The sequence below is a fragment of the Solanum stenotomum genome, chromosome 8 (assembly GCF_019186545.1).
Source record: "Solanum stenotomum isolate F172 chromosome 8, ASM1918654v1, whole genome shotgun sequence".
In the NCBI taxonomy this organism is placed as follows: Eukaryota; Viridiplantae; Streptophyta; class Magnoliopsida; order Solanales; family Solanaceae; genus Solanum; species Solanum stenotomum.
This window is the reverse complement of record NC_064289.1, coordinates 36894537-36912101: the sequence shown is the minus strand read 5'-3', so window position 1 is coordinate 36912101 and position 17565 is coordinate 36894537. Positions and strand designations below refer to the sequence as shown.

Genomic DNA, 17565 nt, shown 5'->3' with positions numbered 1-17565 from the left:
AGGCAATGCAAACAAATGTCTAATCTTATTAAATAAAATTAGTTTTTAGTTTTATAAATAACAAGGATATGTGCCCGCACATTGCAGGGACGATTTAAAATGAAATAATTTCATAATTAAGATAGCATAAAATGTATTATGCACTTAATAATATACTTAATTTATTATAATAATAATAATATAATAATATAATAATATAAATCATAAACTTATTTATTTGAGCACATTAAATTAATATTATTAGTACACAATTTATTTTATTGTATTAAAATATTATATCTATAGTTGTATCAGTTATACTTTTAGTTTTATAATATATTATGTCCGAATTTTTTCTAAAGATACTATTAATTTTATAATTATTTTATCTTGATCAAATATGAAATACTTCAAATATTTTTATGTTTATGTGTTTGTGCTTTATTCTTTTTATATCGTTTGAATAAAAAGATTATGTTAATAATTTATTACTTCTAACATTCCATATAAAATATTTTATATCATGAGATTAAATGGCATGTTGATACATTTTTTGTATATGTTTTATTCAAAATCCAAAGATTTTCAAAACATTTTTTCCGTATTAAATTTGCGTAAAAATATGATATGAATGTATTAGATATTTTAAAGGGAAAATGCATAAATACCTCCCCAGCCTATGCCCAAAATCCCTGAGACACGCCTGACCTTTACTAAGGTCCTATTACCCCCCCCCCCCCACGAACTTATTTTTTAATTAATTTTCTACCCCTTTTTGGCCTACGTGGCACTATCAACCAGATAGGTTGAAAGCTTTGTTCAACACGCACTGGGCTCCACTTTTTTAGCTTTCTAAAAAGACAAGCTATCAGTCCAAAAGTAGCTTTTACACTTTCCAAAATTTCAAAAAGCTATCACTTTACATTTTTCAAGTTTAAATTTACCAAACGGAAGAGAAAAGAACAAGGGAAAGAACAATTATCTTCAAAAAATTGATTTCAGAAATTCAATTTTCAAACTCATAATTGATTTTCTATGTTGGATTTTGGTACTTAGTGTTCGATTTCAATTGTGCATGTGTGGGTCGATTTCAGTCGTGCATCTGTGGGTCGATTTTATTCTTCTAAGTCATCAAGAATCGTGGTTGAGTTCAAAGGTTAGTTTTTTCTTGATATTTTTTTTTTGTTATTGTTATACTTTGATTTCGTAGGGGTTATGATATGTTGTTAAATATTGGTTTCGATCTTTGAGTGAAATGTAACTTCATGCTTATTTTTTAGGGTTTATGTTATGGTACTGTTAGATATCAAACTTCGTATGGAACTCGTTATTCATATATTCATATTGTCACATATGTTGTTATGGTATATTCTAAAGTATTCTTTCATGTGGGTTGGTTGGGTTGTATTATATTTGTGTGAGTTCTGTTCTCCTTTTAAACATACAAGAAGACAAAGACGAGTTGGGTGTTGGGTGTTGTGTTGTATTGTGGGGTTACAGTAAAATAACTTCATGTTGGGTCTTGTGTTGTGTCTGCATGGGGTTACAGATAAATAACCTAATCCTAAGAAGAAAAAAGATATGTTGGGTGCTGTGTTTTGTCTGTGTGGAGTTACAAACCTAATTATAAGAAGACAAAGATATGTCGAGTATTGTGTTGTGTATGTGTGGGGTATATGTGTTCTGTATGTGTGGGGTTATAGGTACATAATTGGATTTAACTTGAATTGTTTTTATATTTGTTTGTGTGTGTGTATCTTTAGTCAATTATTGTATTCTATTAGTAACTTGTACTTAATTATTGTTAATGTTTATGTATATAGGTATGAGTGGATTTACATTCATTACTTTAAAGTTGTATCATGGTGGGGCCTTATTGTATGAAGGTAAGGAAGCAAGATATGTGGGTGGGTTAGTGAGTGAATATGTTAATGTTGATGTGAATACAATATCATATTTTGAGATTAAAGACTACATTAAAGAACTAGGGTATAGCCCAAATTGCAAATTTAGTATCTGACCACCTAACAGTTGCATCTTAGGAGATATTGACAATGATGATATTTTCTTAGCAATGTGTAATTGTTTGCAAAGTGGGGTTGTTTTTGATGTATATGTCCACATGCCTGAAGAGGAATCTGGTGCAACTTTTAATAATGTTGGGACCACTGAAAATAAGGCTAGTGAAAACATTGAATATAATGAAATAGATGAGGCTGCTTTTAATGAGGTAGATGTATCTCTAAATACTACCTCAAATATTCCTTCTACATCAAACCCAGCAGCTCCAAATACTGATCCATCAGATTCTGAAGATAGTGAATACTCTGTAAAAAGATCTGATGAGTCAACTGAAGAGAGTGATGATTCTGAAGATAGTGAACTACTTGAAGATGATCAATATGGAAGTGATGTTCATGAGGAGCTGATTCAACTGAGGGCTGAGAAAAAATCCTTTCTGAGGAGAAGGAAAAGAAGGGAAAAAATTCCTGCAGATACTGAAGAAGTACCATGTGGTAATGCTGGAGCAGATCTTGGGTTTGATGAGACTACTATGAATACAAATACTTTAGAAGGAAGGCTAGGGGGTGATGAACCATATTATGCAAGTTCTGATGCTTGTAGTTTTGAAACTGACACAGATGATAGTTGTCTTGAGGAAGGTGAAAAAATGAGGTTGAAATTGCCTAACACAAAAGGAAAAAAAATACCACAGACACTGCCAGATTTGATCCTGATAACTTTCAAATATACTTCTTGAAAAGAAATATAAATAATCGTATGCAATATATTTATCCAACTATGAGTCGGGGTCGATCCCACAGAGAATATGGAAGAATATTGTGAATAGTAAATATTTAACTCGATAGTCGTTATAAAAATGGGGGATTTAAATTGAAATAAAATAAAATAAAAATAACAAAACGATAGCTTTGAACTAAGTATTTATTTATATTCAGATTATGAAAAGTAACTAGGAATGTGTTCCCCATAAGTTCATAACGCAGTAATCCTAATAATAGTAATCCTTTTTTAGTGTATTACATGCAAAGTGATAAGTTAGGTATCTCTAAATCCTTGGTCCGGCATCTAGAGAATTTCACCCTGCACCTTGGTCCGGCTACGTGTGTATAATTTACTAACCCTTACCTTTACCTCATATTAGACATCATAATCGATGTTTGGCTTAGTTATTACTTCGCACCAATCGACACTAGCCTATTAGATAGTATCACACTAAATCTATGTTGATAATTCTTTTCTTGTTAATTACCTCCTTGGTCCGGCAAGTAGTAACAAGGCGAGTTCTAACGTTGGCCACCGTTAAAAAGACTTCTAAACGAAAGAATTATCAATGCATGCAAAATACTAGTCAAGAATTGCTTATTTACTATTTATACTTTGTTAATCGCTCATGGTTCCCACAACCCTAGTTATGAAAGTTAGCTACTCATTATCTCAAAAACACAATCAAAATTTATTAAAATAAATATGTTTGTGGTAATCATAAAAAGTTAAGAACAATAGCTAAACTATCTTTTATTAATCACGAATACAAATAAATAATAAAGGAGAAAAAAGAATAAACCACAATTCTCCGGCCTCCACGGCGGCTCTTCCAAAGTTCCTAAGCTAGAAGAAAATTTATATTGTGTCTTGTATCTTGGTTCTTGGCTTCCCTCTCAAATAATTATTTCTCTACACTATTTATAGATGTAGAAAACCCTAAATAGAATAATTAAGTTCAATACAAATTAGCAAAATAAAACCCAATTAAATTGGTTTTCCGTGTGGTGGCAATTTATGGAAATTCTTGGTGGCAAGAGTGGTCAGCTGGTGACACGTGGCAGCTGCAACCACATTCAAATTGAATTGGAAAGTCCTTCTTTGCACCATATATAGAAATATATTATTTTAATAAATTTAATCCATTAAGCTGTCTGCTTGATTTCCTTCTTCAACCTTCCATCTTTAATTCATTTTAGCTCCAAACTTCTTCAACTTTACGTCAATTTACTCCTACAAATAAAATACACTATTTAGCACAATTTATAAAATTAATGCTTAAAAAGGACAAATATAAATAACAAATATGAAGCAAATAATGATTAAAAATATGTATTTTTAGCCTCACATCAGATCCCAACAGTAAGAAGATTGTGTGGCAATTGGGTATGGTTTTTGAAAGTGTAAAAGAGTTCAGATTGGCAGTCATTAAGTATGCAATTCAGAGAAGGGTTCAGATTGAAAAGTGTGTAAATGAGCCAACTAGAGTAAGGGTGAGATGTTGCAAGGTAAATTGCAAATGGTTGTTATATTCAGGTTTGGACAGGAAGACTAATAACTTTGTTATTAAGACTTACATGCCAATACATTTATGTCAAAAGGCTTCTAGAAATTACTTGTGCAACTCTAAATTCATTGCTAGTGTTTTTAAAGATAAAGTGATTGAACAACCAAATATCAGAGTGTTCAAGTTGCAAGTGTTAATCAGGGAGAGGTATAATGTGCATGTTGGTAAGACCACAACTAGAAAATCAAGAGCTAAAATTTTGAATGAGATTAGGGGTGATCATGTTAAGTAGTTTGGAAGAATTCTTGATTATAAGGATGAGTTGTTAAGGTCTAATCCTGGGAGTACTTGTGTGGTAAAGCTTGGTGAAGCTAATGAATCTGGTAGAGCAGTATTTGAGGCATTTTACATATGTTTTGCTGCACTTAAGATGACATTCATGCATCTAGAAAATGCATTGGTTTGGATGGTTGTTTCTTGAAGGGGTATGCAGGGGTCAATTACTTATTACAGTGGCCAAAGATGGAAATAATCAAATGCTTCCACTTGCTTGGGCTGTAGTTGAAAATAAGAACAAAAAAAGTTGGAGTTGGTTTATTTCTTTGTTGCAAGAAGACTTGGGATTAGGAGATGGAACAAATTTCACCACTATGTCAGACATGCAAAAGGTAAACTTGTCTTTATTTCTCTGTTGGTTTACTATTTTTTCAACTTAATTATCGAATGTTTGTTGTAACTTGTAGGGACTGGATATAGCTGCTAAGGAGTTGTTACCAGCTTGTGAGGAAAGAAGGTGTGCTAGGCATATACTAGCAAATTGGTCAAAGAATTGGAAAGGGCTGCAAAGGAAAAAATTGTTCTGAAAGTGTGCTAAAAGTACTTTCGAAGCTAAATTCAGAGAAAATCTTGCAAGAGCTGTCGAAACTAGGTACGGGTATAGTGGATGATCTAATTTATTATGATAAAGAATATTGGTGCAAAGTGTATTTTAATTGTGAAGTCAAGTCTGATACAATAGATAATATTATGTGTGAGAGCTTTAATGCTTAGATTTTGTCTGCAAGGCATAAAACCATTATTAGTATGCTTGAAGAGATAAGGATTAAGGTCATGACTAGGTTAGCTAGGTTAAATGAATTTCCAAACTCATGGATAACAAACTTCTCTCCAATGGCAATGAAAGTATTAGAAGAAAGTATTGATAAGTCAATGGCATGCAACATAGCCTTTAATGGAGTAACTGGATATGAGGTTTTGAATCGATACAAACAACACACTGTATATTTGAGAAAGTAGTGTAGTTGTAGATCTTGGATGTTGAAGGGAATACCATGTGCACACGCCTTAGCTGCAATGTTGCATAAACAATATGATCTGCACGATTTCATTCATCCATGCTACTCTAAAGAGAGGTACTTCATGACTTTCTCAAATTTCATACAACCTATGAATAACATGCCAATGTGGCCAGAATAAAAAAATCTTCTTGTTGCTCCACCAGCGATAAAAAAATGCTAGGCAGGCCTAGGAAGTTGAGAAGAAAAGAGGCTGGTGAAACTAAGGTGTCTCGTAAACTGTCTAAAACTGGACTAACTATGAGATGTAGTTTTTGCCATGTTAAAGGTCACAACAAAAGAAGTTGTCATTTACGAAGGAGTGATGGAGTTGGTTCTACTGTTGGGGAACAAAGAGCTACCCCTATTTCAAATGTTAAAGAACTCTCAAGTTTAAGAAAGGGAAGGGGAAGACGACCAAAGGTAAATTACTATTTTGTCATTTACTTTTAAAGTTTAATCAACTTACTAATATATAATATATGTTTTCTTGCAAACTAGAAATCAATAAATATTGAAAGTGAGCTTGTTGCAGAAAGGGGGAGAGGCAGACCTAAAAGTGCAAGTGCATTAAGGGTTGCACCTAGAACCACTGCACCTCCAACAACTTCAAGAACACCAAGACAAGACATGAAGCAAGTACAAGTGCAAGTGCAAGTGCAAGTGCATAGAGGGATGCACCTAGAACCACTGCACCTCCAACAACTTTAACAATACCAAGACATGAAGCAAGTGCAAGTGCACCAAGGGCAACAAGTGTAAGTGGTGCTGGAGTATCATCAAGAGCCTAGAGTGGTACAGGAAGGGGTAAGGGACTGGAATATGCAGGAAGAGGTATTAATCATCCACTTGAAAGTTGGTTTACATGTTATCAAGGTAGTACAACACAGGGTGTAGACCAGAATACAAATGTTGCACCAAAGGAAACTGCTACTGCCAGGAAAGGAAATGGTGTTGGAAACACAACTCAATTTAAAAGGCCAAGAGTAACTGGAATGGGTGTGTTTCAAGATGAAAATGGTTTCAAAACTTTCAATGAAAGTATTGTGATGCATTCATATTGTTTGTTCTCTAATGACTTGATGACATTTGTTCTCTAATAACCTTAATTCTCTAAAACTTTTGTAGTTTGGACTGCCAAGTAGCAGATTATTAGCTGGACCAAAAAGAGTTTTGAGATCAAATGTTGCAACTGGGATGTTGGTTTCAAACCAACAAGTGGATTGAAGTGGAAAGGAAATCAAGCAATCACAACTAGAAGGCTCCAGCAGATTAGAGATTAGTCAAGGCTTTCAAACCCAAATGCTTCTTCCGCTTCACAGCCTCGAGACCCATGGAAACTATAATGTTGATATCAATTGTGTTTTCTTAGTATTGCTTTGGTGGCCACTATAAGTACTATTCTGTTTTTTGTTATATGTATGTATGAAATAGTGCTGAAATTCTAGGTACTTATGCAATGTGGAAACTTTGTTTTGCTTTTCAGTTCACTTTTAGAATCAACTTTGTACTAAAAATTTGCTCTTAAGAAATGAAATTCTGGGCACTTATGCAATGTGACTTGTATTATTTATGTGAATCTTTGTTTTTATTTGCCAGGATAGGTACTGCAATTTTGGGTACTTATGCAATGTGTTTTGTGTTATTTCTGTGTAGCTTTGTTGGGAGAATAGGTATTGTGATTAATACCTACTTCATTTTACAATTTCAAACACAAACAAATCATGGCAAATAGAGAATTAAGACAATTTCAAACACAAACAAATTCAAATTTTCATTACGGTAGAGCAAATAAAGGTTTCAATACCACACAAAATTATGGCAATTTCATTTGATCCTTCAACCTACCAACTTGGGTTAGAAAGCTAACAAATATAACAGCAAAACAAATCATCAAACAACAAAGGAATTTCCCAAAACAACGACAACCTTCATCTTTTTTTTTTTCATTTTCATCCCTTTCATCTTCTTCTCTTTCAAATCGCCCATTTCTTTTACATCGACACCCTTCTCCTTTGAATTGATGTTGAGATCTTCATAACAATTTCGAAGATTTTCACCTTCATTCAAAGGAATTTTCTCTTGTTTTGGCGGTTCAATGTTGGAATTATCAAGCTGTTCCAATTGCATCTTCACATTCTCATAATTTTATTCTTACTCCTTAATCCTATTCACCAATTTTGGAAAATAAACCGAGCTCTTTCGTCGACTCTTTCCTTGTCTCTCCATCGAAAAAAATTACAGTTCATGGCCTCATAGTTAGGACAAGACCAAAATCGTCTTCCGGGATTGCGGTCTGACCAAGACGTCTGCATTTGCAATAAGATTCATGCTTGCATCGCACTTCAGCATTGCTTATTGAATCATTCTCATCCATACACAGCTTATTCAACTCGGATTTTGTCATAACCCTAACATTTATACATAAAAATGGTGAAAGAAATTCAAAATCAGAACTAATAATCGACATAAAAAGGTGTAAATATAAAGAATATATTAAAAAATTACTTTACCTTTTCGAAGCAAGGAGCAATTGACTTGAATGATAATGGAGGTTTTTTTTCAAAAGATGAAGAACACTGATAAAGAAGAAGACAACGGAGTTAATGTTTTTTTTTCAAGTTTATTTTAACACATGGCCAATTTTATTGGTCAGTATTCTCTAAAAACTGCACCCACGCGCCTAACATAGGTGAAGTCACGGAATCAGCCATGTAGGCCAAAAAGGGGTAGAAAATTAATTAAAAAATAAGTTCGGGGGGGTAATAGGTCCTTAGTAAAGGTTAGGTGTGTCTCAGGGATTTTGGGCATAGGCTGGGGGTATTCCCTATTTTAAATTTGAATTTGAACTGTATCAGAAAACATATGGATATGAATGAGAGGTTGTTGATTTGAACTATCCGCTAAACTATATTATGTGTAATTATAGTTATCTTGTATTCAAATTAAATTAGAAATTAAAAATTATATCATATATTTTAGAATTGAAATTTTCAGTTTGCAAAAACAAAAATAATAATGTTCCTTGTTTCTCTCGCTATACAAGCCTAAATTACAGCATCATCATTTGTAAATGCAATTATCTGCCAGATATTTTGTTGAAATATAGTTACACAAAATAGACTAAATTTATTTGTGTTTTAAATTATGTAACTCTAAACATAAATTTATAGTTCCTAAATTTAGCAGCATTATTGGGGTAGTTATACATGTATTTTTTAAAACGTGGATTTCTTTTTAAGAAAATAAATGAAATGGTACGGTTGTCTTTTCTTTGTGTTTTAGTTAAAATTAAAATATTTTCAGATTTTAAATATTTATAATTTCAGATTTTAAATTAATTTTGTCAATTAAATAAGAATCATGTTTTAAAAGAATCCATCGTGCATAAGTATTCTTCTCCTTTACAAATATTTTCAAGTTTAAAATACTTTTAATTTTTTATTTCATATTTTAAATTAATTTAGTTAATTCAATATAAATTAGGTTTAAAAAGACTCCATCGTGCATGAAATAGTTATTTTAACCACATATTTATAATTAGTTAGTTAATAATTTTTTGTTTCTTTTGTGGTTTTATCTTCTTCTCTATATATATATATTTAATGTTAAAATAAATCATTCAAATATGTGCATTTGTTTTGCTATAAATAAGGACGTTATGGAAAGATAGTTAAAATTATCTTTTCACAAAAGAAGAATCACACACTAATTACATCAATCTATTTTTAGAACTATTTTACAATTATTTATTAATTGTAAGAAATGCTTTAAGATCATTTTTAAAAATAAAATAGTAATTTACTATTTAACCCTATTACATGTAAGTAATTTTAAGTATTTAAAAAATTTATTTTTTGTGGTGTTGATACGTAAGTGCTATCACCTCTCCTATTATATATACATAGAGAGAGATATTTTATTTTCTTATATTTTTTGTCGCTATTACATTGAAGGCAATGGTCATGGCCTTTCATGTAAAATTCAACATTGTAAAGTCAAAAATTCATTAAAACAAGTCGAAGTTAATATTAACAAAAGAAGTATGAAATTCATATTGTAAATTGTAAAATATATTCATTAAACAACCTTAGTAAATTTGAATAAAAGTAACTTAACAAAAAAGAAAAGAAAAAGAAAGGCAAACAATTATTTATTTTTTTAAAAAAAATCCTTATATTTGATGAGGATTCTACTAACATGTTTTTTCTTGTCTTTATAATAATTTAGATTATATATTTCTTTCAATTCTTTTTAAAGCAATAAAAACTCTCTGTGCACTTTATAGATTATAGGTTTATTTCAAATTTCTTTAAGCAATAAAAATTCTCTGTAAGCAATTATTTAAAAATTACACATACAAAGAAACAAAGAAATTATTAATCTTAGAAATACATATACAAAGAAAAAGAAATTTATTTTTTATTGTGTATAGAGGAAATAAAAAAGAAAAGAAAGTAAAATATCTAAGCGTCGTAGACCATCTCATTCTCGCATTGCACAACAATATTTAACAAGGTTTCAATTGTGACATTCTTCACACGTAATTCTTTATTTTTCACTCGCGTTTGTCTATCTTTGTTTCTTTACAATTGTCTCATCACTAATTATCATCATTCCGCTGTAATATGCAATTACCTATATACAATTCGTTTTACAAAAGTAAAACCACAAACAAATAAGGCTAGTTACTATTCAGTTTTGATGAACCCTTCACAAAATGAAGTTAAGGAGTTCTTTGCCTAATGGAGAGTAAATTCCTTTTAACAATTGCAAAGGAGAAGTATAAAATTAATGAAATTTCAAAGTGATCAGTTATATTTAATTTAGGACTTTATATAATTTTTAAATAACTAATACATCCGTAACTTTTTCATTTAGTTGGCTGCTTAAAATTTAAAACTTAAAATTCAAAATGAATTGGTTAATAGTTTTTGAATCCAAATTTTAGCAACGTGGAAAAGAAGTTTTAAAACTCCCAATGTAATTGAATAAATGTTTCTTTTAAATAAAGATTAATTTGTTTTTGAAATTGTAATTTTGTAGGCGTAAAATTTTGTAATTTTTTTAGTGTTTGCAATTTTTATATCCATATATTTTTTTTAGTGTTTGCGATTTTTAACTTCTTTGTTTTTTGGCATTTTTAAAAGTTAAAAATTAGAAATAGATATATAGATATATATAGTACCGCTTAGATTATATTAATTAATAATATATTTATTTGGCATAAAATACATAAAAATTTATTAGTTTTTCTCATCGAGGATTTTATATAAAAATAAATTATTCTTCTTATCATGTTGTCACGATCCCGACCGTCTTGATTGACACACACACTAACTCTCTGGTGGGACAACCACTACTACAACCCAAACCAAGCGACTAAACCAAAAACTAAAACATTTAAGTTACGGAAGCAAGTTAAATACTAAGGAAAATAATTAAGGAGTTTCCATAAACTCTAACAAAACTCTAACAACGAACTAAACAAGAAGGGATGCAACCCCAATATAATGAACTAATCAACTAACTAGAAGATAGTCTAAGTCCGGAAATGGTGGACACAGACGAAAGAGAACCCACGGCATCCCGAAAGATTGGCTCACCCTTGAATTCGAACGATCACTGATCTCCTAAGCGAGGTCTGTCAGTAGCCGCTTGAAGATGCCCTGTACTCAACAAAAATAAGAGCAAGTGCAGTATCAGTACACAACCACAATGTACTGGTAGATCACGCGGCTATCCCACTAAGTGCAACATACATAACATCACAACAATATAATCACATGCACATATCAAACATATACAATATCATCAACATATACGAACAATGAACAACTTCACATTTTCAAGATACGCAATTATATCAAATCATTTGTCCTCTCATGGAACCTAAACCCAAACAGTTAGCATACCGAAAAATGGTACCCGATCCAATGATTATGCCAGAACGTGGTAACCGATCCCATAATTATGTCGGAACGTGGCAACCGTTCCAATTTAGTTTTGCCGGAACGTGACAACCGATCCATTCAAGACACCACAATCACAATCACAAGTATATCCTCAAGATCATACAATTAAGTCATGATTTCATGGTAACCATCATTCATCTATCTCATTTACAACAAGTGTGATCAATGATGCAACATTCATATACATACATATATCATAATGAAGCAAGAACAAACATACATTACACAATCATAGAATCACAACCATGACCTACCTCGAAACAAACTTGAAACCCTAAGAAACTTGATCCTTCCCTTTCCGGATTCGTTCCGCTTGTTCTTGGTCTTCAAACAATCAATATAATACGAGAATCAATAAACAATCACTAATCACCCAAATTACTAACAATTCTATGAACTCTAGATCAAATCCATTATCCCAATATCCAAATTAGGGTTGTATCCACCATATAATCTATAACAAAACCCTCCCCACCCATTTTATTACGTTCTACGGATCGAAAAATGGATTCGGAGAGTGAAAAACTTACCTTTATCCTCAAGAATGGTGAAAAATGAGTAGGAGTCGCCTGTGGTTCGTTCTTTAGCTCTAAAAGTCAAAAAGTGCATAATAAGGTCATTTAGGGGTTTATTAACGACCTTAAGTCGCATCGAGCCCGCCACATCGACCTCATCCCGCTGTTCCAGCCCCGCTAAAGCGACACCAATCCCGCTAAAGCGTCTTGCACGGAACGAGTGAGCTATTTAAAGGATTCCAAAATCCCCATTTCACAACATACCTCTAACCCACGACGCTCAGAAAATACCCTTCACGCTAAGATCGATTCTGGGAGTTCTACTCACCCGAATTCAATTATGTCAAGTCGTACGAGTTCCTTAACTAGTTATCTAACCACTCAAAATCATAAATAATTCACCCGATTGTTACCAGATTTCCCTGCACCTTAAAGACTCCGATTTCGTCAAAATCTGGACTAGGTTGGAAAATTCCAAGTTACTATGAAAGGGTTTTCCAACCAAAAAATTTTCCCCGTTGGCTTTTCTATAACGATGGAACCCGATCGTTACAATAGATACCAAATTATCTATCACTCGTCCTCGAGTGAAAAACTTAGGAAAAATAGGCTAAGGAAAGAATGAAGTAGTACCTGAATCGGCGAACAATTGGGGATACTTGTCTCGCATGTCTCTCTCAGTTACCCAAGTAGCTTCCTCAACTAGACGATGCTTCCATTGAACTTTCACGGACTTAATCTCCTAGGTCCTCAACTTATGCATATCACGATAAAAAATTGCAATCGATTCCTCTTCATATTGGAGGTCTTTGTCCAGCACAATTGAGTCCCATTTAATGATATAATCCTTGTCACCATGATATCTCTTCAACATGGACACATGAAATACCGGATGAACACCAGATAGATTAGGAGGTAAGGCCAATCTATACGGTACCATTCCTACACATTCAAGAACCTCAAAGGGACCAATGTATCACAGACTTAGTTTGCCGTTCTTGCCAAATCTCATCACCCCTTTCATGGGTGATACCTTAAGAAGAACATTTTCGCCGGTTTGAAATGCCATGTCTCTTACCTTATGATCCACATAATTATTCTATCTACTCTGGGCTTCCAAAAGTTTAGCTTGAATACTCCTCACCTTATCTTAAGCATCCTTCACTAAATTAACCCCTAAAGGTTTCACATCTCCAGCCTCAAACCATCCTATGGGTGATCTACATCCCCTCCCATATATTGCCTCAAATGGTGTCATATCAATGCTGGAGTGATAACTAATATTATAGGAGAACTCACACAAAGGTATGAATTTATCCCAATGGCCTCCAAAATCAAGCACACATGCCCTCAACATGTCTTCTAACAGTTGAATAGTCCTCTCTGACTACCCGTTTATCTGTGAGTGGAAGATTGTACTAAAAGTGAGTTGTGTGCCCAATTCATCATGTAATTTCCTCCAAAACTTGAATGTGAATTGGGTACTACTGTCTGAGATGATAGAGAGGGGCACCCATGCAACCTCACTATCTCTTTCACAGACACCTTAGTCGATTATTCAGCATTATAATCTATTCTTACCGGAATAAAATGGGCTGACTTGGTCAATCTATCAACCACTACCTAAATAGAATCAAACTTCCCCAAAGTCTTGGGAAGACCAACCACAAAATCCATGGCTATCCTTTCCCACTTCCATTCTGGAATTGACATTCTTTGAAGCAAACTTGCAAGCCTTTGATGTTCATATTTCACATGTTGACAATTTGGACACTTCACCACAAACTCTGCTATATCCTTCTTCATGCCTGACCACCAATAAATTCGCCTCAAATCTCGATACATCTTGCTTACACCCCGATGAATAGAATATTGCAAACCATGAGACTCTGCCAACAATTTCTCAATCAAGTCATCTACTCTAGGAACACATATTCTCCCGTTAAAATTGAGTACACCATCCGCATCAAGAGTGGTCTCTTGTGCCTTACAATTCACAGTCTTCTTCCTAAGCTCCTCCAAATTCTCATCCTCTAATTATTTGGCCTTGATCTCCTCAATGAAGGTGGCCCTTACTTCAATACTAGCTAACACCCCCACCTCTTTCTTAGATGCCCAATTGCATAAATTTAGACTCCAAGGTCTGAATTTCCTTAGCCAAAGGTCGCTTGGTTACACTCAAGCAAGCTAAACTACCCATACTTACCGCCTTTCGACTCAAAGCGTCTGCCACCACATTAGCCTTGCCTAGATGGTATTGAATGGTCACATCATAATCCCTGAGTAACTCCATCCACCTTCTCTATTTCAAATTCGGATCCTTTGTAGTAAACACATCCTGTAAACTACGATGATTAGTAAATACCTCACACTTAGCACCATACAAATAATGTCGCCAGATCTTAAGAGCAAACACTACCGCTGCCAACTCCAAATCATGTGTTGGGTAATTTCCTCTCATGCACCTTCAATTGACGTGATGCATAAGCTATAACATTATTATCCTGCATCAACACAACACCCAAACCAAAATGTGAAGCATCACAATAAACAATAAAATCCTTACCTTCCACCGGTAATTCTAGAATAGGTCGGTGGTCAAGAGTGTCTTGAGCTTTTGAAAGCTCTCCTCACATTTCTTAGTCCATTCAAATGGTATCTTCTTCTTGGTCAAATTAGTTAAGTGAGTGGCGATAGAAGCAAAGTTCTTCACATATCGACGATAATAGCTAGAGAGCTCCACAAAACTCTTAACTTTAGTCACAGAACTTGGTCGAACCCAATTCTTAACCGCCTCAATCTTTTGAGGATCTACCATTACCCCTTATTTTGAAACTACATGTCCCAAAAATGCCACATAAGTCAACCAAAATTCACACTTAGAAAATTTCGCATATCGCTTTTGCTTCCCAAGAACATCCAAAACAATATGAAGATGGTCAGCATGCTCTTCCTCACTTTTCAAATAGACCAAAATATCATCAATAAAGACTATGACGAAAGAATCAAGAAATGGCTTGAACATCCTGTTCATTGAACTCATAAAAGCTGCAGGCGCATTAGTTAAACCGAAAGACATAACCAAAAACTCATAGTGCCCATAGCGTGTCCTAAATGCCGTCTTGGACACATCCTCAGGCCTAATTTTCAACTGATGGTAGCCATACCTTAGATCAATCTTAGAGAAAACTGATGCCTCTAGGAATTGGTCAAAAAGATCATCTATTTGAGGCAAAGGGTACTTGTTTTGAATAGTGATCCTATTCAATTATCGGTAATCTATACACATTCTCATACTACCATTCTTTTCTTAAAAAAAAAACTGGAGCACCCGATGGGGAAGCACTAGGATGAATAATTCCCTTATCACGAAGCCCTTGGATTTGAGCCTTAAGCTCTCTTAATTCTACCGGAGCCATGCGATATGGAGGGATAGAAATGGGGCGCGTACCAGGCTCTAAATGAATGTAAAAATATATATCTCTATTTGGAAGCATACCAGACAAGTCACTAGGAAACACTTCTCTAAATTCTGACACCACAAGAATAGACCCAATGGATGGAGCCTCAAACTGAACATCCTTAATATGAGCCAAATAAGCCAAACAACCCTACCCTATTAATTTCTTAGCCCGAATGGAAGATATGATCACAGTTCGCTTAGGCTTGTACACCCCTTCCCACTCTAAGTTTTCCCTTCCCAGAATTTCTAGGGTTACAGACTTGGTATTACAATTAAGCACAACATAATAGAGGGACAACCAAGTCATGCCTAAGATTATGTCAAAGTTAGTCATGTCTAAAATCACCAAATCAGCCCAAGTCTAAAAACCCATAAACAAAATAGGACAAGAACGATAGACATGGGTAACTATGACTGACTCTCCAACTGGGGCAGAAACATGGATAGGGGAATCAAGTATATCACAAATCATATCAAACCTTGAGGCAAATCGCACAAATACATAAGAATAAGTAGAACCCGCATCAAACAACACATTAGCCATCTGATCACATACAAGAATAGTACATGTGATCACTACGTCAGACGCCTCTGCCTCATTCTTGCTCGGAAATGCATAACACTGAGCCCTATCATCTTGACGAGCCACTTCCCTGCCTGGTTGCGCGTTACCCCTGTCTGCATTACCATTTCCTCTACCTCCACGACCTCGCTGATTACCTCCTCGCCCACATTGTGGACGTTCTCTACAATTATTGCCATTCCCCGCAGGAACCACTGCTCTAGACTACTGCTGCGCGGAATCTAACACATGTGGGTGGGGACAATCTCTCCTCATATGCCCAGGTTCACCATAGTTGTAGCAAGTACAATCAAAAGATGGTATGCCGCCCATCGAAGCCGCAACTCCCTGGATATCCTGAAAATTATGAGATGGAGTTTCCGAGTAACTACTTGCAGAGGCAGGCATATCAGACTGAATTGGCTTAGCTGCAAGCGTTGGCCTTCCGGACCCCTTGGAATAAGAACCTTGAAAGTTACCCGAGTTCTTGGCCCTTTTTTGCCCATGCCTTAGCTTGACCGTCTCACCTCACCCCTCCACTTTCTTAACATAGTCTCTTACCTCATTGAAGCTCCTTCTTGCAGAAGTCATATGAACAAATAATACTTGCAACTCAGAATTTAGTCCCCTAATAAATAACCGGATCCTCTCCTCCTCAGTAGTCACCAATTGAGTAGCATATCTAGATAAAGCATGGAACTTGGCCTCATAAGCAGCCACAGTCATACCACCCTGCTCCAAAGCCATGAACTCATCTGTCTTGCGATCCCTCAAGGTCATAGGCACATACTTCTCTAGAAACAGAGCATGAAATTGGGTCCAAGTAAGTGGAGGTAAAGTAGAAGATCTGTATTCCATATAAGCTCTCCACCACTGCTTAGCCTCACCTTAAAGTTGAAAGGACATGGACTCAACCCCATGTTGATGGACAATTCCCAACTTATGAAGCTTCTCATAGAAATCTAAGATATACTCATAATCATCCTCATTCTCAGAACCAAGAAACACATGAGGCTTTAGCTTCAAAAACATAGTCAACATTTCATGCTCATTATCAGTCATAACAGAACCCAACAAATTAAAAGGACCAAAGAAAGCATCATTACCTCCAGTCCCACCCATCTTGGGCGTAGTGCTAGCAACATGGGGGTTAGTAGGAGCTTGAGTTGCTTGATAAGAAGAAAGCACCCCAGCACCAACCAACACTTTCAAGAATGACATGATCTGTAGAGCCAACACTGGGTCTATGGGGGGAACATCGATAGTCTCATCTTACACCTTTTCCTCTTGTCCCACATCCTCAACATTCTCCTCTTCGATTTCTTCATTATGCGCATAAGGGTTCTCATTCTTAGGAGCATTCTCAACAGGAGCTCCATTTCCAGCAGGCACTACTCTTCCACAGCCTCTACCCCTCCCCCGACCACAACCTCTCGCTACAGA

At 34.8% G+C, this 17565-nt stretch overlaps 2 protein-coding genes and 2 pseudogenes across 4 annotated transcripts in view; 3 read left to right on the top strand and 1 right to left on the bottom strand.

The window, feature by feature from the left end:
• The window catches only part of LOC125873377 (vacuolar protein sorting-associated protein 27), a 1193133-nt gene that overhangs the window by 502153 nt on the left and 673415 nt on the right, over positions 1-17565 (top strand). The window lies entirely within an intron of this gene.
• The window catches only part of LOC125873368 (uncharacterized), a 414450-nt gene that overhangs the window by 30984 nt on the left and 365901 nt on the right, over positions 1-17565 (top strand). The gene's annotated exons all lie outside the window — the stretch shown is intronic.
• On the top strand, positions 5888-6834 carry LOC125873373 (uncharacterized; annotated as a pseudogene).
• Positions 7424-8056, bottom strand: LOC125873375 (uncharacterized; annotated as a pseudogene).